We start from the raw sequence: 27447 nt of genomic DNA, 5'->3' as shown, positions 1-27447 counted from the left end.
CGGGGGCAAAAAATATACCCAGACTGATGTCAAGTATCCATACGCACGTAAAAAGAGACAGCCAAGTGTCCACTAGCGTTTTGCTTAATATCTCGCGGTAGATTTCGTGGGTCTGTCGGAATTCTAGACAGGACGTTGTGTTGTAGGGCGAAAAATGAAGCCTTAGCGTGGGGCCATATTCTGTTATATTCCTTCTATTATATTGATTTGTTATCATCCATTGAATTGAGTGGCTGATACCGGTGATAACGAAAAAATGGCTTCCTACCAGCCAATGACAAAACATAAAAATAAAATAAAAAAAACGATTGGCGCAATATGACTTTCATTCTCCCTTTACTGTATACAGACCGTTTGCTGTGGCCTATACTTTCACTTTCACACAGATACCATGTCCACAGTGCAGGCCCATTATATATACAGCCAAGGTCGACTCACTGTCATGTGCGTTTTGCAGCTAGCATCAGGAAACCTTTATGTGCAATATATTCTCCGAATGACACTAACGGTGAAGCGCCCTCGTTAAAAGCGACACAGAATACGCCCATTTGACTGGGGTTCATTAATAGGCCAGTCGAACGGGCAAATTCAGTGTCACAGTAGCTTATAGGACTACCGCCGTCCTCAATGTGCTGATTTCCGCGCGACTCCAACTGAGTAAATTCCAGCAAGAGAAAAGAATGTATTACTGTTTCTTCTCTACAACTGAAAATGGCAGCTTGGCGAGGCGATTACTTTTGACTCACGTAAATTTCGTCGGCTTCGGAGACAAGTTTCCGGTAACCAGTATTCTACTTTGGTCGAGACTTTGACGAATGCGGTCTGCTCTGATAAAATAATCGTTAGCATTGAAGCCAGTCACTGATAATATTGTCAAAACAAAATAACCTTTCGAAATATGTACAGGTCGCTTGTTCAAAATATATTGAGAAATTGAAAAGTGCCACCGCGTTTATAGAGTAGGAACAAGGATACCGTACTGATCTCAAGACATAATTTTGTTTTGACTATTTGGTCAATGACATGCTTGATTCATAACAATGATTTTGCTTGTATGCGCTTGTTCATGTTCTCATCCTTGTTATTTCTTGTTAACATTCTTATTCAAATAAGTAAATTGCCTATTTCGATAGTAATATGAAAAATTGCTACAACTTAACAGATGTTTAGATAAATGAACACTTGCACGACTACATCATCATCATCATCATCATCATCATGATGACGACTACATGAGTAGTCAAATCAATGTCAAAGACGGATACGACCTTCCTGCTGGCATTGGTCGCCATCGCTTGCGCGTTCTCGTTCCAACAGCGTGCGACTTATCGCTTTGAACGTAGTTAACCATGCGCATAATATTGAGCCTATGGAAATGTATGATATTATACGGAATATAAGTGGATGATTTTTAACATATCCCTTCCTTTAAGCTACACCCCTTTGCAGCGTCCTTTAAGGACCTGACCTGAATAGTTATGGCTATTCATAACTAATCATCCATAAGTTCACAACTGCACGCTTTCGGATGAATGGGAGTAGTAGTCATTACTGGTGGCTCATAGGCCCTGCATTTCGCGAAATTAAACGAAAATAAAGCGATTTTGATGGCTGAATATTTTTCCTTTTGAATGTATAATAATCATGTACCACGGTACGTGGTTTTCAGACAAAATGCCGCTGCTGTGAAACCTTGTTTACTGCAGGTGTCCACACTCGGGGAGATTATTTGACGTCTTAGCCGTATACCGAGAGACCCCGTGGTCTTCTGCGCATCCCAGGTCGTGCTGTTCTGACTTCTGACTTCTGCCTTCTCTTTATGAGGCACGAGTTACGCTGCTTTGTTTTCCTTAATGGCCGTGAAAAGAAAAAAAAAAAGGACTGAGCCTTGTACCCGCAGCTCCGAGCGCATGCTCCACGCATGATCAAGTGCTTGATTAGCATGTAAGCTGCTGTGCGTGAGAGCGCGTGAGATGCTCCAGTCGGGGCGTAATATAAAGACTGCCGCTGTGTTCGCAAGAGTTTTTGAGCGGTTGACTACGGCGTCCTCGCTGTATACTTACAAGCCAGAGTGACGACTGTGCTGCTACGTTTTTTTTTTTTTTTGGGTGTGTACTCGCGGAACAGTGGCACGTTGTGCTGACAGCTTGAGTCGCAGCTGCTTTGTTTAACGTGCGTGTCACGGTGACGCGCTGTCCGGCGTTGTCGCATTGCCGTATGTCGCATGACACTTTCGCGTGCTTCTTTTGTTGTTTCTCACCGTTATTCTAGCAGTTGGTGTTTTGCATGCGAGCCCGAGCGACAAAAGGAAAGCGCGTTGTTTTGCATACGATGTCGGGGTGCTTTCCCTTCAGTTTTCTCGCAGCCTTGTTTCTTTCTTTCTTTCTTTCTTTGTTCCGTGGCGTATTTTACGCACTGCACGCGAAACTGAAGGCTGAGCGCTGGCGCTTTTCTTTGATTCGCGCTGAAATCTGAGTGTTCACATGTGTGTTACGTAACAGGCTTCAAAACTTTTTTCACATTTGACAGTTTTGGCGCAGGAAACGTACTTGAAACTTGCTGGGTGAATGCATTTGTTTATTTAGAACACAAGGCAGCCACTTTTATTGCGAAAGCAATACTGCTCGCACTTGCGGCCTATCGGTGGTCGTGGCGCCTCCTTACACAGTTGCGCGTCACGTGACCGTGTGACGTCACGCCAGACCAAGAGACTGGGCCCCAGCTCGCGGCATCGATGGTGGAGGCGAAGCCTTGCACGCCGCTGCTGCGGCGCTACCGAGAGAGGGCGCTCGCTGGTGTGACGTCACGCTAGGAGGATAAATGGGGCTACAGCTCGGCTCCTCGCAGTGGTCGGCGCGCTGCCTTGCGCTATTTCGGATGATGTAGAGCCATAAGTTTAACAAAGGGCAACCATGTCCACACCATCAGCCGAACCTAGGCGCAGCCAAGGGTATTGATTTCGCAATCTTCCAGGCTTAATCAAGCTAAGCCTTCAGCCAATTTTTTGCGTCTGTAGACAGGTAACTATGACCCGAGTCAACACAGTCGAAATCTATGGATTTGAGGCGCGGCTTGTGGCGAGAATCTCTTGGTGCCGTCGCCGTCCGTCTTTCGCTTTTTCGGCAATTTTCTGGCTTATGCTTGCCACCTATCGTGTAAAGAGTGGTCTCTTTGCTATTGGAGATGCGCAATGGACAAATACATGCTCGTTAGGATTTAAGTTTAGTGTCCCTTAAGAGGAAATTCGAGGAATAATTATTGAAGGCACCTGGCGCAGAAAGTTTTGACATTTACTGCCTGTAAGAAGCAGATTGCCGTAGGCAGAGTTTCTTGTATATTATGGTGATGAAAATGATGATAACGATTATGATTATTATTGCCGTTCCCTTTGAAAGTAGGTCGTGACAAAGTCACCTAGGTTGATTGATCTAATCAGGTTTTACTACAACTATCAGAGTCTAGCTTTCTGCCTATCTCACCTTGAGCTCTGCTTGAAAACACTATCTGTAAATTTTAATAATATTGTGTGCCTGTAACAACTGCAGTTCTACCGATCGCTCAAATAAATGTTTGTAGCAGTAACTGTATGAAGAATTTATCTCTTTCCTGCTTTTACACTTCTCGTCAGTACTCTAAACGTTTCTTAATTATCTCGATTGCTAACCAGTCATTCCACTTTGAATCCAAGCCTTTATGGAAGGTGAGCGTTTCCTACAGGCCTTGCTGGGAAAATATATTGTCTTCCATTATGACATTTTTTTTATTTGAATATACTGCAGGCCCTTCACGGCCCGTGCAGGAGTGGTACAGAGACGCAATGAAAAAAAAATCACGATGACAAGTCAATACACTGAATGCAGTTAATAAAAGAGTCGATGTTATTGCAACACATAATATCGTTAGTTAACTTGTTCCACTGGGAAATGGCTGACGGAAAAAGGGAATGCTTGTGAACATTAACGCGACTTCGGGGAAGATAGATTGTTTTGGAGTGATTAAGTCTGGTTGAACGTTTTGGAGGATCTTGGAGGTAATGAGAATGTGCTATTTGGAAATGACCATGGCATAATTGATAGATGAATTTTAGTCGCGAAATTGCTCTTCTCTGCGAGAGGGGTTTTAGGTTAGCCCTTGCTAGCAGACCCGAGACACTGGACTGCCTTTTGTAGTCCGAATATACAAACCTAATTGCTAATTTTTGTATGCGTTCTATTTTATTTATAAGGCATTTTTGATGAGGGCTCCAGATTAGATCAGCGTATTCTAGGCATGGTCTTATTAGTGTTTTGTACGCGTTTAGTTTGAGGTGTGGTGGTGCTGCACGAAGTCTCCTTTTTAAAAAGGTAAGTTTGCCTATGGCTTTTTGACACATGGTCGAAATATGAGGTTCCCAGTTAAGGTTAGGCGTGAGTTTAATGCCTAGGTATTTTACCTGGTTGCTCTTGTTGATTGTTGACCTTCCGATCGAATACCGTGTCGTTTCCCGACTTTCGCTGTAGCAGGCACATATGTGTCTCATGCTGCTGCGGATATTTTCTCGGACATGCATTTTTTATATAGTAACACTAACATAGTAACAGTATTAGAACCCCATCTCAAGCTAGCATCTGCTTTCGCCGTCACTGCGGCAGTTTAGCTAGTCAGGGGATGACAGGCAGCACAAAGATTTGTCTAAAGTTGTGTTATAGTGCTCCTGGCTTCAAACGGTGTACCCGAAGCTAGTTTGTCACCCTGAATTTGGTTAATCGAAACGGTTAGATTCATTTTACAACTGGTGTTTACGAGTTCGGCTGTTTTTGGAACATTCAAATCAGAGTGAACTGATGTTCACAATATGGTTATCGAGTGCGGATGTTACTGGCCAAGCATCGGCTAACTTTCGCTGACGCGAAAATGCGGTGGAACATATTAATGCGGTTGGAAAAGTGGGGTAGTTCATTGACAGTCATATTTAAAACTTTTTGAAGCGCAATGACAAAGTGAAAGACAAAGAAACGACAGGAAAAGTGCCTTGGTCCTGTGCTTTCTCTGTGTTTCGCCTTTTTGTTGTGCGTCAGAAAGTTCTAAAGACACAACATGGTTATGAATGCAGAACTCATTTTTATTTAGCAATGTCTTCTAGAAAGTAACGTCTATCTAGCTCTCTCACTGAAACAAACATTTAGGCGCGAAAAACGTTCTAGGATAAAGAAATAGCAGCCGCCACTAGGAAAAAAAGAAAGGCCCATTATTATCTCGGTTACGGAGGAGAAATGGGCGCCAGCATGCAAATTAATGAGCAGGACCTTTAACCGGTGGTTGGTTCGAGTGAATTCACATGCTGCGTGAAAACTGTAATGCATCTTTATGTAAAATGTTCTCCATGCAACTCATTACATAAGAGCGTATATACATGGCAGTATAGACACTTTTATTTTCAGGTATTTCATGAAACCGCGAAATTCAATTCTTGTATCCGCTGATTGCAAGCTTGCATCAACACGGGACTTATCAGGAAGCTTTACCTATGGAGCCGCTATTTAACTACATGGGGATGGAGAAATGATTCTTCTCGGCAAGAACTGCACCATTATGATGAGGCTTCTTGCAGTTGAAAGTTAAAATGAAACGAATGTACGGGGCAGGTCTTGTAGTTAGATTGTAAATTTCTTGAGAAAAAATATTCGCAGATGCGAAATTTCAAGTAACTCATGTACCAAATTTACAACTTGTAAGCTAGCAATGAAAAACGATATCAAAATTCTGTAAACTGCGCCAGATGATATATATATATATATATATATATATATATATATATAGTACTACTATTGCGAAACGCCGCGTAATTATTGTAATAATTTTACTGAAGCTGTCAATTCATATATCAAAATTGTCCGCTTTAGAGGATAGCTGATTCTGTTTACAGAACTACGATATATATTTTTGGTGCAGAGATACGGATTCGTAAACTTCGTGTTTCAATTTTCTTTTAGACGTACCAGATTTCTGTAGCCGCAGCAAAAACTTCCAGGTCGTAAATCACAACTATGAACGCCATTTCCAACACGATTCAACTTTCTCCCTCGAATGCAACAAAGTTTACTGAAATTGGTGCAGCCGTCGTCTCACAAAAGCATATTTCTTCATTTTACATGTACTTGAATGGTGAAACAGGTGTTGACCCCGCGCTCAAGCTTCCTCGTAAGACCACCACTTTGGCGAGAGAACTTGCTGAGCGATTTTAGTTGTGAATTGCATTTAGGGGTTATCACTTTCACGGCACCGATTTCGCCCACTTTGTTGCTGTCGCACGCACCACACACGCGCCCGCACACACAGCTCCAAAGAATGCGGACGCGGACTGGCAAAACCTGTTGCCTATTGTGTCTGCGCTAACCAGGAACAACGCGGGAAAACCCCCACTTTAAAGGTCAGTGTGTACGTGACTAATAGAGTCCCGGCAGTCGCTGAACTGCGATGCGCATAGGTGACGCAGCCACCAGGTTCTGACTTGGATCGTTGCTCTATATCTTCTTGCGTCATGTGTGCTGAAGATCCTTTACTCGATATGATGCTCCCGCATTCGCGACACCGCTGTTTGTCGTTACGCAGCGACAGAATTTGCCAACGCTTCCTGCAGCTTCATTCATATGCATAGAGGGAGAGGAGGAAAGTTGATGGTTCATGTTAATGGGGCGGAAGGCGAAGGACGTCCGGTAGATGCGAGTGGCTGTGTGCGTATCAGCCGTCCTTGATGTGTTTCTTTTTTATTGTCTTTGCTTGATGTAGGGGCGGAGCACTGCGCTGTGGAGAAACGCTGTGAGGCCCGAAGCTTAAATTTAAATCCACAAAATCTTGCTTGTGCCATTTAGTAGCGGCGTTAACGGTGTCCACGTTAATAGTGCGCCACGTGAAGCCAGGGGCCACATATCATGCCAGTTAGCCATGCCAGTTATAAGGATGTAAATGACAATAGATGGTACAATCAGTTGAAAATAAGTTATGGCGGATTTCTGAGCCAAACTAGGTTACCGCAGGAGACGCGGTCATTGGGTGCCGTAGGAACAGTCAAAATAGCCACAAGTAGATCTGCAAGTATATCGCATTGAAATTGGTATTACCGTGTAAGAAGAGTGCGTTTAGAGGGCATATACCAGAAGCCAAAAAATTTTTCAAGCGAGTGAGTGTATGCGGGCAAAGAGTTGGTCATTGAAGAAGTCTCAAGAATGAAATTACGCAGCATTGACACGAAGCTAACGAAGAAGTTGCTGAGTAATTGCTAACATTGCCTCCTGACGGATGCACGCAGGGTTCTCGCTGAAGCATTATGCGAAGTTTGCGCTAAACAGTCGCCGTGAAATATCTATAAAAGCGATGAACGAGAAGGGGCACTCAGAGGTGCCCGATGTTTGTTAGTCACAACCATATGAAGCCAACAGATAATGAAGCCATGGAACGCATAAAGGAAATTATTAGTTTTTTTAATTGAAGTGTAGGAATGATAAGATAAAAGGAATAATGAAATTGGACAAAAAAAGAACAAAAAGAAATTTGCCGCCGGTGGAAGCTGAACCCGCACCCATCGCATGAAAGCTATGTGACGCGAATGTTGACGCACAAGCAAGGGGAGTATGCAATGGGTGTTTTTTTTTTCAACATTGACAAAATTTTAAAAAAATTACCTGCAGCATATATGCGCAACTAGGCTTATTAAACTCAGTTCTTCGAAGAAGCCGGCACAAAATAAACTAGAAATGAAAACTTACAAATGAGAAAAATGCACTAATCAACATTTAACTACTTACTTCACGGCACATATTGCTATCCACAAACAAGGCACGTCCACTTGGAAAAAACTTTGAAACAAGCACCAGTTTTGAGACATACAGAGTGTCCCAACTATCAAGCACCAAAATTTAAGGATATGCAAGTGCCACGTAGCTGGACAGAACTAAGGTAATGTCGTTTACCCTCGCTTGGAAATAGTCCGATAATTCTTTCACTACGCTAATTGCATAATCAGGCTTTAATAATTAATCAACTTATCAAATATGATAATTAGATAAAGAGTGACAACGAGAAAATGGAAGAGCAACATGGAAAATTCTCGATCAGTTTTCGTTTGCTCAATACGTGCTACATAAAAGTAAATTTCGGAGCATGAAAGAAGCCCGCGAATGCACGCAAAGTGCCTCCAGTGGCCAGTCATGCGGCAACTTTGCGTGTATTCTTCGGCTTCTTTAACGCTTGAAAAAAAAAAAACCTTTATGCAGCACGTATTTATCAACAGAAAGCTGTATCGGGAGTTTGTCATGTTGGTCTACAATTTTCACAATGACACTTTTAATCTAACTATCCTATTTGAGAAGTGGAATTATTAAGAGACTCAGCGCATAATTATGCGGAATGCAGAAAATAATTTCAGCATCTCCAAGCGACGGCAAACAAGATTACCTTGGTTCAGTCGAGCTACATGGCATTTGCGTATATTTAAGTCCAGGTGCGTGATAGCTGAGACACCCTGCATAAACAGAGAAAATAATGCAGTAAAGATATGGTAATGTTCCACATACATTTTTCACAAAGATGAATTTTTATGCATTGAAGCCCAAAAATTTCTGGAACACGAACGCATCTCGTCGTTATGCCTTGGGAAACAGTACCTCGAAACTGGTTTCATCCTCAGAATTCGTTCCAAGTGGATGACTTTCGAAGTCACTCGCTACAATTCCGAAATTGCAATGCTTGCTGCAAAAAGTGTTTCCTTTAAAAGTTAATTAGCGAAGATTTGGGTAATTAATTTAAATATTCATTTGGAGTTCTCGTGCAAATAATGTCGGCATCTGACAGTAGTGTAGCGCAGGAAGTACAATTGTACTGCATGCCATGGGTGAATTTTAAAAATTTTGTAAAAGGTAAAAAAAAAGAAAACAAAGAAAAAGAAACATTACATATGTTGGCGTATGCTGCCGGAAGCAATGCCAATTCAAGCCAATCTTACCTGCGACCATCTTACCATCTTACCTGTGACATGCGCGGGCGCTTGCGAACGTAAATGAACGTTTCAATCCTCTCCAGACGGGAGCTCCCGCTCGCAAAGGGAATCCAATAGAGAGAGGGACAAAAGTGTCTACAGAAGTCTTATAGAGAAAATTTCGGGTGGGGCCAATAGCTGCTTTCACGTCTCGTGCCAGATGGACCGGCGCCCACTGATCGCTGACCTCCCCTGTGCTCCCACCACACAGCAAGGCCTCGAGGAGTTGCAGGGTTGGTATTGGGTGATCTCAAAGGATCGAAATTGTTCATGCCTTTCATGTTTCCACTCTTTGGTCATTTCGCAATAGTATGTATAGGCGTAGAACGTAGGAAGTGGGCCTTCTTTGGGCCGTTGTTTATGTTGTGTTCTCGAAACACTACCTGTTTGTTCTGAAGCGGCCAGCCCGGTTGCCTGCCAATGCCGGGCGATGACCTAGCTTCCATGAAAACGAAGTTTTCGGAAGACCTAAAAAAAGCATCTGGAGTAAAACTTAATCGAATAATAAACGACTCCAGATATTTTGAACAAAGAAACGTGGTGTAACTCCGCAGGCTTCAGAGGTTCGGAAGCTGTTGTTTTCAGGCGTACAATTCTAAGTTTTACATGTGCTAAGTGATGTATCAAGTCCTATAGGCGGGAAAAATTAGCTGAACAGCCAGATATCATCTATCTATGTGATGCAATAAAGTGAAACAATTCTATGCGATTTTGTCATGCCCCGGCGAATTCAGGTTGAAGATATGTGGATATATCATAGTACCGAAGGCACTTACGCGATTGAAAACTCCGCGAAGAAGAGTTCGCATCGCCAGCTCTTTGTTTTTTATTTTTGTTCTGCATGCCAGTACGCACACTGGGCTACTACGTATATTTTTAGGGGGATCGAATGACGTATTGACCATTTTTGGACTACACTTTTTGGAAGTCTAGTAGTAAGAGCGCATGCCTACTTTTTCTGCACTGCAATGGTACCGTATTTACTCGATTCTAAGCAACCCCTTTTTTCATGATAGCGATGCCCAAAGTAAGGGGGGGTGCTTAGATTCGAAAAATCTGGAATGACCCCCCCTCTCCCTTTTCGCTGCGACATCACGACGAGACGGGTGCGAGAAATAACATTTTATTTTGCAAACATCCAAAAGAAAAATTGGTGCAGACAGTGAGCTCACCGCTTGTGTCGGGTGCTTAGTCACTATCACTGCCACTCACGAGTCCGCGCGGCTCTGCAGTCCGGCTGTGCGGCAAGATCGCGCCGTGGACGCCATTCCACCTCGGGACTGCGACGGCTCCGGCTCGATGACAAAGCGAGCAAGCGCGCTTGGCGGTTTTGGCTACGCGCTCTTCCTAGCAAATAGGGGGGGTGCTTAGATTCGCATGCAAACTTTTTTTCCAAATTCTTTCGCGAAAGTAGAGGGCGGTGGTTAGAATCGAGGGGTGCTTAAAATCGCGAAAATACGGTATGTGAGGCGGCACCTCTTTGATTTGTATAGGTCGTTTCTTGCCACCGGCCATGTCGTTCAAACTTGACAATTCCATTGAGATTACCGAAACATCATAAAACCTTGTTACCAGTTGGTCTTCGACTGCATGGGAGTGCTGCAGTATAGGTATGCGACATTTCTACATTGAACGTGGCATCCGAGAAATGGCGGCGCGTTATCAGAGCATGCCTCCGATCTTGGAGGCCATGCAGTGTGTTGCATAGTTTCGGTGGCCGCCGGCAGGATTTGCCTCATATAATTCTCACTCAAAGAGTGCTCACCATCTCGCTTTTTTGCTAATATTGAAGACTTTCCGACAGATTATGACCACTGTGTGACGCAGGATTGTACGGTGACACTGCACAACACTAGGAACGCCTTTGCGGGCTGCGTGACAGTGCCCGCAGAAACAGTTCGTGTGTACGTGCGTGTGTGTGTAGAATTTTTTTCTTATTTTTTTAAAATCCTTCTCTCTCTCTCACCTGTCGCATCCCCTTGCGCCTCCCCCAGTACAGTGTAGCCAACCGGAGATTATCTCTGGTTAACCTCCCTGTCTTTCCTTAGCCTTTCTCTCTCTCACTCTCTCTCTCTAGATGTGCTGCCTTAGTCACGTACGAACTCTCAATTATGACACACATAAATACGCAAGATAAGCAACCAAATGCAGGAAGAAATAAAATGATAGAATCCGGTTTACGCGCCGTGGTAACATTATGGCCTTCGTGTTGCGCTGCAAAGCCCGAGGTCGCGGGATCAAATCCCGACCGCGGTGGCCGCATTTCCGTGAGGGCCAAATGAAAAAAAAAAAAAGAAAAGAACGCTCGTGTACGGTGCATTGAGTGCACGTTAAAGAATCCCAGGTGGTAAAAATTTATCCAAAGTCCTGCACTGCGACGTGCCTAATAATCATATCGCGGTTTTGGGACCTACAACACCCGAAAGCAATAAAACGAGGGGAGTTAATTAAGAAGTCGCCCACCTGGATAGCTACGCAGCACACTGCGAATAAATACCACCTGCGGCTAGTCGACTTCATAAACTGAACAGCACTCGTGCCGCAAAAGGTTGCACTGCACTTGTATTACGCAGTAGTGTCAACATGTGGCTATTATGCCCTCCTAGATTTTAATGAGTGCAAAAGCGATAACCTAGATAAAACATATGGACTTTGAAAAACTACTGTACACTTGCGGATGTTGGTTCGTACACGCTTGTAGGTGTGACGACGCTGCTCGGCATAGCTAGCACACGTTTGCTCCGCCAAGCGGGGAATTTGTAATCTAACTGGGTCTTCCTCCCAATGTGAGATCAGCCTTGTTGTTTCAGTTTATTGAATATGCAGTTGAACCCGAAGTCGTTTGTTTATGGTCAGCACAACATCATGCGAAGAACATAGAATGTGCTCTCAACTAACGCCCGTTTCCGGGCCAATCAACAGAAATATATGCCCGTACACCGCCGGCTATTACTAGAGCATTATCTTAAACTCAAGTCTTTTCTGCAAAGTTACCGATGTTGACTTGTTGGTAGGTCATCTTATAGTTTGTTGTTCTGAAGGTTGACAGACGCGGACGTAGAATACGCATGAGTCAACACATACAGCGCTACGTAAGCCATCAGAAGTCGTGATGTAAGACCTTCGTCCCAATTGCGGAACAATTAAGAGCGCGACAATTTTTATAACCCCTTCTGCGTATAGGCCGGATCCTCGCAGCACGAAGTTCGACCCCTGTGTCAGCATAGCGCAAGGAGCACTCGACGCTGTTCATTAAACCCACCGGTGTTATGGCGTACCGACCCGTCTCACACGTACGCCAGTGCCATACTCCGCGCTTTTTTTTTTTTTTGGATTCGCGCGTGTAATCGTTAGTAAACCCGGAAAATGCCAAAGGTCTAACGCGGCTCCCCCTGTCTCCCGCCATACGACCAGCAATCTTACGGACTCTGCCTAACTTATGTTGCAGCGCTTAGTTCTCGCAGCGCGTAGCTATAATACGGATTGGACCCGTGCACGCTTGTTCATCACCGTCCGAAGGAACTCCTGAACCCTATGCTGCTTAGTTTCGTTGATTCCGCGAGAATCTATGTATATGTGTTACTGTGACGTGGCCGATGGCCTAACACCGGTGTCAGACACTTAGCGGTCGCTGTCCCTGCTTCTGATGTTGGGTGAAGTCGTGACATCGAGAGATGGATGATTACTACTGCGCAAAGACGACAGCGCAAGGGTAAATGGCTCTGTACATCGTCGCGAAGTGGAGACAAGCGTTTGCGGCTGTTGCACGATCACGCGGAAGAAATGATCTTTAAAGATACGCACGGCCATATGTGGACATGTAAACACATATGACGTAGCGGACGACGAGCGGCGCAATCCACACTATCCGTGGTTCAGCCAGTGTCTGCCAGGCGGCGACTCTACTCAATCTCGTGGCTAATAGCTGTCGTGTCAATGAAACGTGTCCGTGTGCATCGCTACAGCTGTGCTTGGGGTGGCCGCCTCTCTGCGTGACGTAATTTCATGACACTGTAACGTTACAATGGGTCTATTTTTTGTCAGTGACATTTTGCGTGCTTTGATGTGTTCATTTCTCTTTCGGGCGTCCTATTGGGTTTTCGCCGTGAGCGAATTTTATTGCCATAGCAATTATAGGGACACTACAGGCGCATTTCTGCCGTCGCCATCGTCATGATGTTCCATATAAAATCCAAGCGCGATAACACCGTCGCCGCGCGCTGTGTGCGGTATGTGCGAGTGAAAGTGCGCGAGGGGAGCCGACTATCGCGGCTCAATCTGGCACGCGCAAGGGCGGAAAGCTGGGAGGAAACGCGCAGTCTTCCGTCCAGCGAAAGGCCGTGGAAGGACGGAGGGAGTGAACGAGGCGGGCAGGCGTTGTTCTCCGGCAGCCACTACGTATTTCGCGACCGCGCGCATGGGAACCGACGATGGCGGCTCATTTTCACGCGCGCAAGGGAGAAAAGCGGGGAGGTAGCGCGGTAGGGAGGAGGGGGTGGCGTTCTACTCGGGCAGAAACTGCGTACTTTGCGCGGCCACACGCGGTCATGTGAGCCATATCTTGAAAACGATCTGCAGACGGCGCACACCTCCGTGCGTGCTGTGTTCTTGCCGCTCAGCTTGCGTTGAAGCGATAGAGAGCACGAAGGTCACTACGCTCGCCGCTGCTGCCGCGCTTGCTCGCAGGAGCGTTTTGACAGCGCTCATTGAGTGTGATGTGTTTACGTTTGTGTTTGCGCGATTACACCATGCTTGTTAGGTTAATCAGTAAGCGAATGATTCCCAGTTTATACAGCCGATAAAGCTACTATCCTTACTACATATGCTAATATGCTAATCTGCTAATGTGCTATCGCAATCGATGCGTCGCCTTTCGGGCAAAACTGCAAGTTTTCTGAGTCTTGCTGCGGCTGTGAAAAAAAATATATCAGCCTGATCAGACGCTCGAAAGAAGTTATGCGATGGTCCGAATAATCAATAGATGAATATACGTGTGAAGTGATGGCAAGTTTATTTTTTATTTCTTCAAAGAAACAGGAAATCGCAGCAAAAGTCAAATAGGCCTGAAGAAGCTTCGGCTACTCTACATACAGTTGACAATGATCCAAAAATTAAATTACTGCAACACTGAAAGTTTGTAACTGTATCATTTGTACTTAGTGTACACTGGTGATTTATTTCTTTCTGTGAGCATTACACACACACACACACGCACACGCACACGCGCGCACACGCACACGCACACGCACACACAATCACACACTCACACGCTCACACACTCACACGCTCACAAACACACGCGCACGCACACATGCACATGCACACACACGCACACGCGCACACATAGACACGCGCACACATACACACGCACACACACACACGCACACACACACACGCACACGCACACACGCACACACACACACGCACACACACGCACATACACATACACACACTTTTTATCTATACATTTCTCTTTTATGCTGATTTGTATTTCATGACAATAACTTTGAAATAGCGGGCTATTCAGTAATCTAACTTCCGACATTGTCGCAGTTAAGGACCAACAACCTGTTTGTAATAGATGCAGGATATTTCAAAACAGGCCAGGAAAACGAAGGATCTTTCTTAGAACAATTCAGGATTTCGCTCCGTTCGGGAAAAGCGACGACTTGGTATCGTGAGAGCATTTCGTGCAAGGCAGGCATATATACAAAAACATTCATCGTTTATTGCATAAGGTTCTGGGATTTAAAGTGGTGGCGTGCAGAATAAAAGATCGTATATTTGCCGGGAAATCGCCAGCATGCGATTAATGGTGCGAAGCATGCCTATCATGACGTGGCCGCAGTTTGTATACAGTGCGGACGTCGTGATGCCGGTGTGATCCCGTCTAGCCTTCCGTGAGCCTCACGAGGTTAGGTTGGTTAGTTTAGGGTTAAGTGATGCTCTTCTGGTCATGGAAATCGCGGCTTAGTGGTCTCCCAAAGGAACGTAAAAGACTTGGGTCAAGGCGTGGATCTTCGTGCTGACCTCTTCCCTTGGGGCGGAAGCTGCGGTGACCTCGTTAGTAGAGAGATAATGAGAACGATCGTGTCATGTTTTGTTAAGGAACCTTGGTATAGTTAATCAATCTGCTTGCCCTTTCAGCGGTCTCTTTGCATTTACTTTCGCGCAGAGATCTTCGGGCTTGATCCATGTATCGCTTTAACGACAAGCGCATGGAACAGGTGATGAAAAGGTAAAGAAAAGAAATATTTAGTATAGTTGCAGATAGATTACATTTACGAGGTCCACATAACGAACAGCGTCAACCTACAACAAACCCATAAAGGCTCGAAATAACTTCCACATGCCACGTTCTTTACAAATTTGTTGAACATGGTGTATACGATTTTGCACCCGAAATTTAATGGTCTATGTATACACGGGGCCTACTGCCTATATATATACCGAGCGTTTCACTCAGAAGCATCTGCAGCCCTGCCCATGTGCTTTCTATTCAAAATACGTTCACGTATTCCACGAAATGGTTGTTCCTTTGATCTTTATGCGCATGTTTGATATATATTGTTTGACAATTTATTTTTCTTTCTTAGCCAGCGGTGTGCTCTTTATCTTTTTAGTTCTTATCTATCCCGAATATAGCATTCTCTGAGGTATCTCTAGTATTCTCTGAGGTATTCTTTCCTTTATAAGCGCACATGTCCTTTTTGTTACCTTGTTTATGATGTATATGTTTATATACGTATATATCAGTGCTGACAGGATCTTAATTGATTTTGTGAATATGGTTGTGAATATAGGCTTCTCTTCTGTCTTCTTCCTTGTGTCTGCCAACGATTAGTAGGCCTTATTCAAGCCTTTTTATTTTTTTTCTTCTTTTTTCTCTTGCGTCGGCGCCTCAACATCACTGCCTTGCATTTATGATGCAAAAAATAAAGGCGGATTTGCCATAACCTTCGGTGGCGTCCGGTGGAGGAGGGTAACCAATGCTTACGTTCACCAGATTCCGCACGGTGCGGGGTTCCTAGATTCATAGCATCTGTGCTGTCTAATTGCTGGCTTTATGTTTTTTGACAAACGCGCTCTGAAAGGACCTAAGCCCTAGCTAGACATGCTTGCGGATAAAGCGACGTTGCTCGTTAGACACCAGGCAACAATTCACGCACTCCATCCTTTTCGTCGTCGGCGCAGCAGTGCCACCACTTGCTCTGCACACTCTCTGCAAAGGTGCTGCCCGTAGTATCTACCGGCCCGGCTGTGTCGATTTTTGTTACAAGTCGCCCCCACACACGCCGGGTACAGGACAGACGGCGGGCGGACGCGCCAAAATGGGAATGAACTCTTTGCAGTTGACGAGCTGGGTAAAAAAAAAAAAAAGCGACTGTCAACGAATCTAGTAGCTTTCCTGTTTAATGCTTAAGGAACTCCCAATGCAAGGACATTTGGGACGAACTGACAAAGAGTTTTGGGGGTGCCCTATTGAAAAGGTTGGCCTTTCCCCAAGGGCATAACAACCCACAGAGGTTTAGAAAGAGGTTTAACCCACATTTAGAAACCACGCGAAAGGTTGTAACAGATAATTTTTTTTTTTCAATTTGCGAAGTCTCACAATTTCGCGTTCGAACTCTCGCTGGCAGCACGTAACGACAAGCAATGCTGACAGCGCACAGCGGAGAGCATAACCCAGAAAAAAAAAATTATTACTTCTTTGACATCAAGAAATAAAGAAAAGAAATAAGAAAAAGGCAGCTGACTTCAGCGATTAATTCGGCTTTGAACTCTTGTTGCGACAGCGCCATTCTCTCTCTATGAAGACCGCCTCTTGTTTTGGATTGCTCTTTCTATTCCCCTTCCCCCCCCCCCTCCTTGTAAGGTAGCAAACTGGGTGCTCGTCTGGTTGACCTTCCTGCATTTCCTGTCCTTGTTCTCTCTCTCTCTCTCTGTCCGACCTTTTCCCTCAAATCATTGCGCTCGCCTTCTACTGTGAACTGAAGAACAACATGGGTTGTTCTTCAGAACAACCCATGTTGTGAAGTTGTGAACAGTTGTGTTGAGAAGTTGTGGTTGTGAAGAGGGGTGCAATAGCAAAAAAGGTGTAATCGTTTAAGTAAGAATTACAAAGCACATATAAATGATATTTAATGATAACACGATAGCTATAAACTCTATGAAATTACAAAAAGAAAGCCGAAGATGTTATAAGCAAATTGTGACTTCTGTGCGGTATACGTGACTTCCTCTCTACGACGTAGAAGTGCATGAAGAAAACGAGTAACAGTGCTGAACAACGGGACGGGACGTAGACAGACGACAGCGGTGTCGTCTGCCTCACTGACTTCCCGTTGTTACGCGCTGTTACTCGTTTCCTTCAGACATGTACCAACCAGCCCAAGTTAGCACGTTATAGTAGTAGTGCTTGTTGTGGAGCTCGAAATATGTACATGGACACAACATAGCTTTCTCATGCCCCCCATGTCAAAGTAAGCTAGATTTATTTAGTTGAAATCTATAGATCTAAGGAACCTTTCGTACGCAGCTGTTTTACCAAAGCCTTATGCTATTTCTTTTTTTTTTCAAAGGTTCAACATTCTTCTTATATTAATGTATACACGAATCAGACAATCTTGCTGCATCATATGTCTTTACGTTTCTTTTGTGTGCTATCATGGTGGCGTGGCGCTGTGGTCAGTGTAATAAGTTTCGAAAAATTGTGTAAAACAGTTGTATTTTCTGTTCTGATAATCTAGGAGGACAACGTCAAAGCGCCTACCGGGCCGACGTTGCGACACAGTGCTCCAGAAACATGGGTTCGAATCCCAGTGGTGGCGGTTGTGGATTAATTTTTTTTTCTTTTCGTTAGGCCAGTGAGGAGGGAGAAGCTAGGGTTGACAAAGTGAGTTGACCATAACAAAAAATCGCCGTTATGTGTTGTCCATGACGACAACCGTCCTTGTCAGCGTAACGGCATGCACTAATGGACGGACTGGCCGGACAATTAAGCCTAACCCGATAACCCAGTAAATAAAAAAAAGATTAAATTTCTGTCAGACGACGCAATATTAGTTAATCAAGTTTGACGTAATAGTTCTGCGGAAACCCGCAAGGTGGAGAGAAGTAATTAATGAAGGGAAAATGAGACATGCGCCCAATCGTAGCAATTGCTACAAAGGAAGCCCATACGGGTTCCTCGAAAGAAAAGCCTCTCAGGCTTTTCCGCTAGCCGTTTGGTTAGCTCAAATGGTAGAGCGGCTGCCCCGGAAAGGCGGTGATCCCGGGTGCGAGTCCCGGACCAGGACAAATTTTTCTTCAGCTGCGAAGCTTTTCTTTCGAGGAACCCGTATGGGCTTCCTTTGTAGGAATTGCTACGATTAGGTGGATGTCTCATTTTCCTTTCATTAGTTAATGAAATATTTACAGTACACATTAGGAGGCTGAACATTAGCATATCTGTCAAGTACAAAATTTACGTTTCGGTATGTTCAGAGCGTGCCTTGTGTCACTGGTATTATCATGACGTTTTCACTGTGGGTTTTCCTTGAAAGAAATCGTCCTGAAAAGAAACTCTGTTTTTTCCCTACGCTGGATTCAACCTCAAGCCACCTACATGCGAGCTGTTGTGGCGTGGTCGTATTGTTCCTTCCATCCCTCATTAGACGTTGCTGATGGCGATGGCAAATCTTTAACGCATCGGTCCCATACGGGATCGGCCACCGTCGATGATTTAGTGACTAACAAGAAAGTAAAAATATGCAAAAATGACAATCCAACGTAACAAAACTGATACGAAGTTACAAGAAATACTAAAGAAGTTGAAATTAAAGTGACGTGGGTACCTAAAAAAAAAAAGACGTCGTAGCAAAGATGAGACCTCTAGTAACCAAGCCATGCAGTTGGATGCTGCAGTGAACCTGTGAAGACCGGTGCAAGTTGCCCCGCGGCTAAAGCCGTAAGGTAATATAGCTCCAACCGATGGTAAACTTGGAATAGTCGTTGAAAGTGCCTTACCATGACGAAACGGGAGTTGGAGAGATATTTTGCGGAGAGGTGTGAAACGGTTGAAAGAAATACAGCTGGCGGGCGAAATAAGGTCACCACGCAATCGCGCTTTGGAAAGTTTATAGCTATACTCACAGCCAATTTTGATCGACTTGCTTCCAAATTTGAAATCGCCGATACCCTTAACCGGGTAAATACGTGTGAACGGAGAAATCACCTTATCTCGGCATTCACAGCACCGAAGTGGACGGTGCTTGTTGAATTTAAGAGAAAAGGTTAAGATATGGTAACGGAAGCAAGGCAATTTGTTATTTAGGCCATCAATATCTATACAAAACTGTTGGATGTCGTAAAAAAAGATCAGCAAGAATCCTGAAGTACAAAGCCTTCGGATGCGTGACACAGTAACAGAATTCGCTAAGCACTATTAAGACCTCTAAAACCGACAAGATTCATGTCTTATATATATATACTTCTGTCAAATACATCCCTAATTTGTAAGTAGTACAATTCCACCTAGGCTGTAAATTTGTAAATTGAATTCGTCCCCCTTAGATGCTCAAATAGCTCTTGTTTACAGACCAGAGATGGCTGCGTTTTGTGCAGAGTTACGGATTTGTGAACTTTGTCCCTTGCGTTTCTTTTAAACCTACCAATCTATATATATATATATATATATATATATATATACGGCTGTTTCTGCAAAAAGTACGAGGTCCTAAATCAGAATTCTCCTTCACCAGTAGCTAGAATTTACATTTATTTCTCGAACATGCAACAAATATCATTTAAATTGCTTCAGCAGTGTTCCCGTAAGAGCATCCCCGCGTTTTACATGTATTTTTGAATAGGGAAATCAGAGTTGCCCCTAACTAAAGCTTCTTCTCAAAAGCAATACTGAATAAGTAAAGCCTTTTTGTTTGTAAGTGCTGTTTGCCATTGGCCCGCCAACTCGTCTAATATCATGTCCAGCGTCAGGATTGGTTGAAGTTTTCTCTCACGGACAATTCTAGCGAACGAGCCTTTCGAGGAATACCTGCCCTGTTCCTCCACAATCATTTTTATTCATTTGCTAGGAAAGGCTTCAGTTCACGCGCAGGAAATGCATCCAAATTTATCATTTTTTGATTGGCGGCGAAACCTCCATTTTAAGTTTGTAGCACCAAACGTGCTTCAAAGTGCTTTCCCGTGTTTGGACCGCTTCAGCAAAGCAAAACCTTCCGGACTCTCGAGCTTGAGTATTTGGTTCCTTTAGAACCCAATGGGGTACCTTTTCCACTAAGCAACTAAAAAAACAACAGCACAATATTATTATTATTATTATTATTATTATTATTATTATTATTATTATTATTATTATTATTGTTATTATTATTGGATTTGAAAACAACTATACAATTGACAAAACAGGGAAAGGGAGAAGCAAGCTGCCAAGTACCAGCGGAAGGGGCACAATTAACTCCTGCCGGCCCTTCAGAGAGGAGGAAACAGAAGCATAGATATGTAAGATAGGAAGAAGGAGAGGAAAGACGAAAGCAAGAGCAAGATGGCGAAGCTCGGAGAATAAAGCAGAACACACACAGTACAGGTCACGCACAGTAGGTCACGCTACTAAAGAATGTTGAAATAATAGAAGAAACAGTGTCTGAGGTCTTGTCATTTGAATATTTTTTCAATATCAATGGAATCAATGGCGCACTTCCGTGGAAACTTCAGGATGGAGTCACTCGCCATAAGTCCGTTTTCTGCGTGTGCATATTTGATGGCGTAGCACAAGAAAATTGCTACTTTGCTATTGCAGAAGTGTAATTTTATTGTAAAAGGAGTCGTACCGACATTCGAGGCGCATTCATGCCGTTTGCGTTGCGGCGGGTGTCGTGCTGTTACGGTATCCACGGCGCATGCGCGACACGCACCTGGAGGTCTATATAGGGCGCCTCCAGAGGCGCGAAATGCATTCGGCTGCCACAACGGGTAAGCCCAGCGGACGCGCCGTCACGCTCCCTTCATTCGACTGTCCTAAAATCTCTTGATAGATTGAGAGTACCGCCACTCTTTGCATTCTGCCGCCGCCGCGCGACCTCCTCGCCTCTTCCTCGGCCCTATATCGACCCCCCCTCCCCTCGCGGGAAGTGGTCTTGCGCCTGTTTTTCTGCACGACGATTGGTGCAGAAATTCCCGAGTCCTTGGAAACGCACGGATCTTGCGTTTGCTTATGTTTTTTCTTTTGCTTCCGCGCCATTTTTCTCAGCTCGGCTGGCTTGGCGTAGCGAACGTTGTACGCTGTGCTTCCTGCTCTCTGTGCTAGCGATATGCCGTGCTGTTGCGCAAATAACTGCAACAAGAATCCTGAAGATGGTAGTGGTAGCAGTAAACGACTTTATTGGGGTTCTGAGGAGCTAGGCAGGAGGCCTGCTAGGTAGGTCCCTACTCAGCCGTTGGCTAGTCCCATGTCGGAACAGAGAGGCTCGGCTCGTTCCCCGGCCCTCTGGACAGCCAGGAGCTGGACGTCTTGTTTGGGGTCTGTGATGGCATTCGTCCAGTCTTCTTCTCGGTTAAAATCCTGTAACACAGGGCACTTCCAGAGCACCTGACTTTATGAGCAATATTCAGTGCCACAATGTGGGCATAGTGGATCAATGTCCGGGTGGAGCATGTTCAGAAGAGAGAGAGAGAGAAGGGAAGACGGAAAGGCAGTAAGGTTAACCAGACTGAGTCCAGTTTGCTAGCATGTTCAGAAAACCCCTGGAGGAGTAAGGCTCTGTCTGGAGCATGTGGAGCGTGCTAGCTTGTGGTCTGTTGAGCTTATGATAGGGGAACGGAAAACTCTGCCTATTCCCTCTGTAATGGTTATGCAGTTTTTATGTCACCGCAAGGAAAGCGTGACTGCTTAGGAAGCAGTGGCTGCATAACGCTGGCCGAAAGAACTTTGTTCCGACAAAGTACAGGGTTGTTTGCGAGGTGAGACGTCTTTCTTATTGCTAGTATCAAAGCATCCCCTAATGCTGCACTTTTTTAATTCTTTCGGCTCGCTCACCAGCGTTTTCGCTGCGGCAATTAGTACGTTGCATAAAAATGGGGTCGACCTGAGTATGCTTAATATTCTGCTGTGACTCCATTACTTCGCACGTCGCCAACTGTTGTTATTCAGTCGGAAATTCAGCACCATAGATTTTGCTTTCCGCTGTGAACATTTATGTGCGAAGATATAGCCTCTCGATCACACTTTTCGCGATTGTTAGGATCCGTTGCCAGTTTTACTGAAAATTGAAATAGCGGCTTTCACAGGAGCCATTATTTTCAGCTTACGTCAATGTGTGAGTCAGTCATACAATGAATGCCGGCCCTGAAAAAATTAGTGGCACGTATACCCGTGGTATGGCAGGTGATGAGCGCTAGCCAGTCCACATCGCGTTTTTTAAAGGCGAAAGGCTTTCGGTCTCTTTTTCAAAGTGTGAACAGAAAATATCACGTGACCCAGGAAAGCCAGAAGCGACCCAAAGCACGTCCAGCATGTATAACAGATGAATGACTCGACAAGTTGATTAATTATTCATTAGTTATTGAATTAAGGTAGATAAGGGAAGATTAAGGATGGTTAAGGTGTATTAAGGAGGATTAAGGTGGAATAAGGTGCATAAACGATTATGCTGTATTAAGGAGTATTAGGGTAAGCTAAGGTACATGAAGGAACATAAAGGTGGATTGGGGCGATTAAGGTGGATTAAGGTGCCTGAACAAGGATTAAGGCGTACTAAAGAGGACTAGGGTGGATTAAGGTGGGTAAAGGAGCATCAAGGTCGATTAGGGTGGGTTAACGAGGATTAAGGTGGTTTAGGTGCCAATAACGTGGATTAGGGTAGATTAAGGTGGATTACGGCAAACGCACTGCCATGTTCACACGGCTCTCATCACGCTAAGCTTTCTGAAATGAACAATGAATGAAGATTGGGCTTGCTTCTAAGACATTAAGAATGACGAAGCATTAGAAAGAAAGAAGTACTTACAACGGACAGAGAACAAGAACTTACCGACATGTGTGCGATCGGCGAAGTAGCTCAAGAAACAACAAAGCGAGACGTACGCCTCTTTTTCGTCCATAAATTTTGAGTACAGATCTTAGGCGCCCGTTTCTGCGTTGAGCGTCGGCGTAACCGAGTGGACGAGTACAGCGAAGGATCAGAGTGCGAACGCGGAGCGAAGCGGCTGATGAAAGACGGCTCCAGCGAAGAAAGCGCGAGGAGGAAAGCGGATGAAGAGGTCATGGCGAAAGCTTGAGAACAAAAGCGTAATGTCGCGCAAGACGGGATCTGTGGCGACAACCACTACGAGATGGCGCCAGAGTAGCGCGCCGTCGTCTGTTTACCGATGGCACGCGGAAAGCGCGTCCGAAGATTCTATATTAACGCGATAGCGTGAAGGAGCCCGTGTCGCGGAAAATCCGGCGCCGGCGTCCAGCGTCGGACATCGCCTCGCCAAAAATTATGTTGAGAAAAATTTGAACCAGGCACACCGAACCACTTCGCTACCACCGAAGTTGCTCATACCTTGTCTTTCATTCTTTACAAAGTTATTCCTCAGAATTTTGAGAACGGCACCCCATAAACAAATGTAAATGAAGAAACACCGATAGCGCATATCATTTATGTTAGCTCTTCTTAGACAGAAATATTAAAAGTGCGAAACAATAACATGAGATCGACCCATGCGAGAGGCCGCGTTTCTACCAGAAAGCTCGCCATCGTGCATAGCCTTGGCAGCCAGCAGCGTCTCCCGGTAAACGTTGCGGTTACATCAGCTGCAGTTGCCGGACAGAATGAACAGAAGTAAGGGGTCTTTGAACCCTATCATGTTCCACTCTTAAGAGGAAGCTTTAGCTCAGGCCCAACTCCAACGTGGCCTATTCAAATACATGTAAAACGCAAAAACGTTTTTCTGAGATAACCCCTGGACCGATTTTAATGAAATTTGTTGAATTTGAGAGAGAAAGTTAAGTTCTAGTGACTGTTGGAAGCGGAATGTCGGTTTAGGGCCTGAATTTTGTTAAAAAGATTTTCAAATATTCGACCGTTTGAAGAAAATAGAAGCACGAAGTTTACAAATTCATAGCTCTGCATCAAGAATGGATATCACGGTGCTGTAAACGGCATCCATTAGACCATTGAAAGCGGACAAATTTGGTACGTCATTTTACATCTTACGTGAAATTGTTACGTTGGTTACAAGGGTTCTGCAAAAGCTGTATTTCCATATAAGTAAATTTTTTCATATTCATGTGTAGAATATAAATTTTGTCCGCTTTAGATGTAATATTAGATGCAATTCACAGAATTGTATTATCCTTTGTTGTTGTTGAGTAACAGAGTTGTAAACTTGATAGTTCCGTTTTCTGAAAATTTTCGATTTTTGCCGATTTTTAATAAAATATGCACAACCTTACTCAAAAATTCGAAACAAACAGTCACTAGATTTTAAGTTTTTCTTTTAAATGCAACAAACCTCGTCAAATTTGGTGCAGTGGTTACCGAGAAAAACGAATTCTGCTTTTACATGTATTTAGATAGGAGCACTCGAGCTAAAGCTTCCTCTTAAAGGCGAAGCTTAAGCGTCCTCCAAGTTTTCTCCGTCCTTCTCTGCACAGCTAGCGCTTTGGGACGTTACGTTGCATTACACAGCACTGAAAATATATTTGGAAACAAAGCACTGCATGATTTAAGGTCTGCCTGCGACGGCTGCTGCGAATCGCGCCCACACGTCACCCATGCGCTGCCTCTTGCAGTCTCCCTGTTAGTGAGGCAGTCGCGCCAAACTGTGTCCAACGTGCCGCACGAGACAGATTGTCTGCGCCAGCGAATATATCGCGAAATGAAAACACGTATAGATCTCGCATTAGGAAGTATCGTAATTGTCGGTGAATGTTTTATTCCTATAACCTATACTGTGCCGAAACAGAAGGCGGCATTTTCGTAGCGTTTTGCAACGAGGAAAATGACTGGGGAATGAGAGCCGGCCCCGAAGGAGGGCGTACAGCGTTCAAAGTGTTATCTGACACGAGGTGAGAATAGGAGAAACCGACACGCTACCGCTCGTGACGCAACGAAGAAAGTCATTAATGCTTTTGACCGAATCGAAGCCAGAGCGCACACAAGTGCACTAGCTTATATTATGGGGGACGTGATGTATACGTGTCCGTCGTGTCAAAGCAGTATAATACAGTCGACCGTCTCTATAACGAAGTGTTTGGGGCCTCCAGAATGCTTCGTTACACAGGTCACTTCGTTGTAAAGTTCGCGGAGCGCCCAGCTCACGCAAGAACATGGACAGAGTTATTCTTTCGTTATACCGGTCATTTCATTCAAGAGGGGTTCATTGTAGAGGTGCTCCACTGCAGTTGGCGTCGCCATGCTAAAAGGCTGCACACGGTTTGAACATCTCGCTGCTGTACCCATAGAGAAAGAAATTCAGCAAAAGGGGACACTCGGCAGAGACTGGCAACAGGAAACACGTCATGCCTAGTGTCAACCTCATCCGTTAGTTGACGCGAGCATCAGAAAAAAAAATGTGAAATGAACTTACAGACAACGTTTTATTATTTTTTATTCTTTCCCACTAAAACTAAAAAAAAGTTTTGCGCGTAAATGAACTTCTACTTTGCGACTTATTTTCCTCGCGTTGCCTAGCAACAAGCTAGCGGCACGCCAGACGCGCATGCATACGTCATGCACCAGACCTGCCACAGGAGCGAGCGAGGCAGGCTGCGCATGTGAAGCTCGCGTGCTCGGCGACGCGTCTCTTTTGGATGTAGCCCATTTTCTGGGGCACCCAGCGTTCTCTTGTGTTCCGTCTGCATTTCGACACGGCACTGCTGCACTACTGGACAACAGCAAGGTGACGAATTTGTTTGACAGTCTGCAACACACTTCAAGCACATTTAGGCTTACTGCACAAAACTGAACCTATGTAGTGAAGCAGTTATCGAAAAACAGCTCCGCCATTCAAGCCTAGCTATTCGAGTTAATTACTCGTACTGGAAGATGTTTGCCAAGCTTTTTAAGAGCCGAAGCATTATTATAACTTATTTCGGTAGTTTTTGGGCACGCTCGCCCCACCTGGCTTTGTGACAAAAATCACCTCGGCCGTGTAACGCAGTTTCGCGTGTTCTGAATCATACCGGGACACGTTTTGGCGCTTTCTCTGACCCCAGACATTATTGTAACTAATTTTGCTACTTTTTGGGGTGCTTCTCAAGCACAGCGGCCGCGCTCGGCGTAGTGGCGCAGTTAGTTTTGCGTGTACTGAATCTTACTGGGAGAAGTTCGTGACGCATTCTCTGACCCTAAAGATTATTGTAATTCCTTGCGTAACTTTTTGGGATATTTTATGGCATGCTTGCCACGCCTGGGGTTGTGAAGCTGTTAGCAAAAAAGCAAGCCGACTGTGGTGACTGTTAGTTTTGCGTGTACTAAATTTTAGTAGAACAAGTTTGTGAAGCTTTTTATGGCCCTGCAACAACATATGCCTTATTTCGGCACTCACGCTTGTCGAAAACGCGACGAGCGATTGCCGAGAGTGATAACACGGGAGTGTGTTGCTTGTGCCTGCAGGACGCGTAAAAGATAACGCCCAGGAGCTCAAGGACTTGACAATTATGTCTTCTGAGGGACTAAAAACAGGCTTTGCACCCACGAATCTGTCCTGAGTGCGACTAGAAGGCATTCTGCGAGCGTGTCACATGTTCTGGCTGAGAAACTACGTTGTAGCCACCTCTGTGTACTTGGCGTACCATCGCGTCGGCTGAGGCCAAGTTGTTTTGGAAACGCGCAGTCACCCGTGTATTTGTGCTCTTAAAGTGCAGTAAAGAATGCCCGGGAAGGGAGGGATGCTTGAAAATCGGTTGTTTCTTTTTTCTCAGATCTTACGGCATTGTTTGGGAGGAGTGTATTTGCTACGAAATGTATGTAAAAGTGAATTTATCCGTAATGCCGCTCATTCACCACTTACGCAAGTTTCGCCTCTACACACAATATTCCTGCTAGGTGAATATATCAAAATGATACATGCTTGTAATTTACTTTTTTTCAGCTGATGGCATCCGGTCGAGCTTAGTACGGTACGACTGCTGCTTACCTGGTACCTGGAGCGAGCATTTATATCGAGCAAAATAAACATTTCATCATTTCAGAAGACGTCTTGCGTTTTCTTTATGAAATTGAACGCCACACAGATTCGGTGGAGGCTTGTAAAGATCATTCGCAATCATTTTTCCTAAATAATAAAACGATTCCGCGCCAAGGCCGCCCGTGGTTCAGCAGTAGAAGCAAAAACAAAAATAATGGCGCGCCGATCAGTGGAGCCGGCTTGGCGTGTACCAACTGGCGTTCAAAATGCGTGCGCCCAAAACCGAAACATGTTAATACCATCCGCTTGGTGCGCTA

The 27447-nt window shown here is 44.7% G+C and overlaps 1 long non-coding RNA gene across 1 annotated transcript in view; it reads left to right on the top strand.

The window, feature by feature from the left end:
* LOC142557150 (uncharacterized) overlaps window positions 1-27198 on the top strand; it is a 76482-nt gene extending 49284 nt beyond the window's left edge. Inside the window, exon 3 of the long non-coding RNA XR_012822729.1 lies at window positions 27095-27198. This is a non-coding gene — a long non-coding RNA (uncharacterized LOC142557150). The remainder of the gene's footprint in view (window positions 1-27094) is intronic.
* Window positions 27199-27447: the final 249 nt, after the last annotated feature.

This window comes from Dermacentor variabilis, chromosome 9 (genome assembly GCF_050947875.1).
Source record: "Dermacentor variabilis isolate Ectoservices chromosome 9, ASM5094787v1, whole genome shotgun sequence".
Taxonomy (NCBI): Eukaryota; Metazoa; Arthropoda; class Arachnida; order Ixodida; family Ixodidae; genus Dermacentor; species Dermacentor variabilis.
The sequence above is the reverse complement of the archived record's forward strand: the minus strand, read 5'-3'. Positions and strand labels throughout refer to the sequence as shown.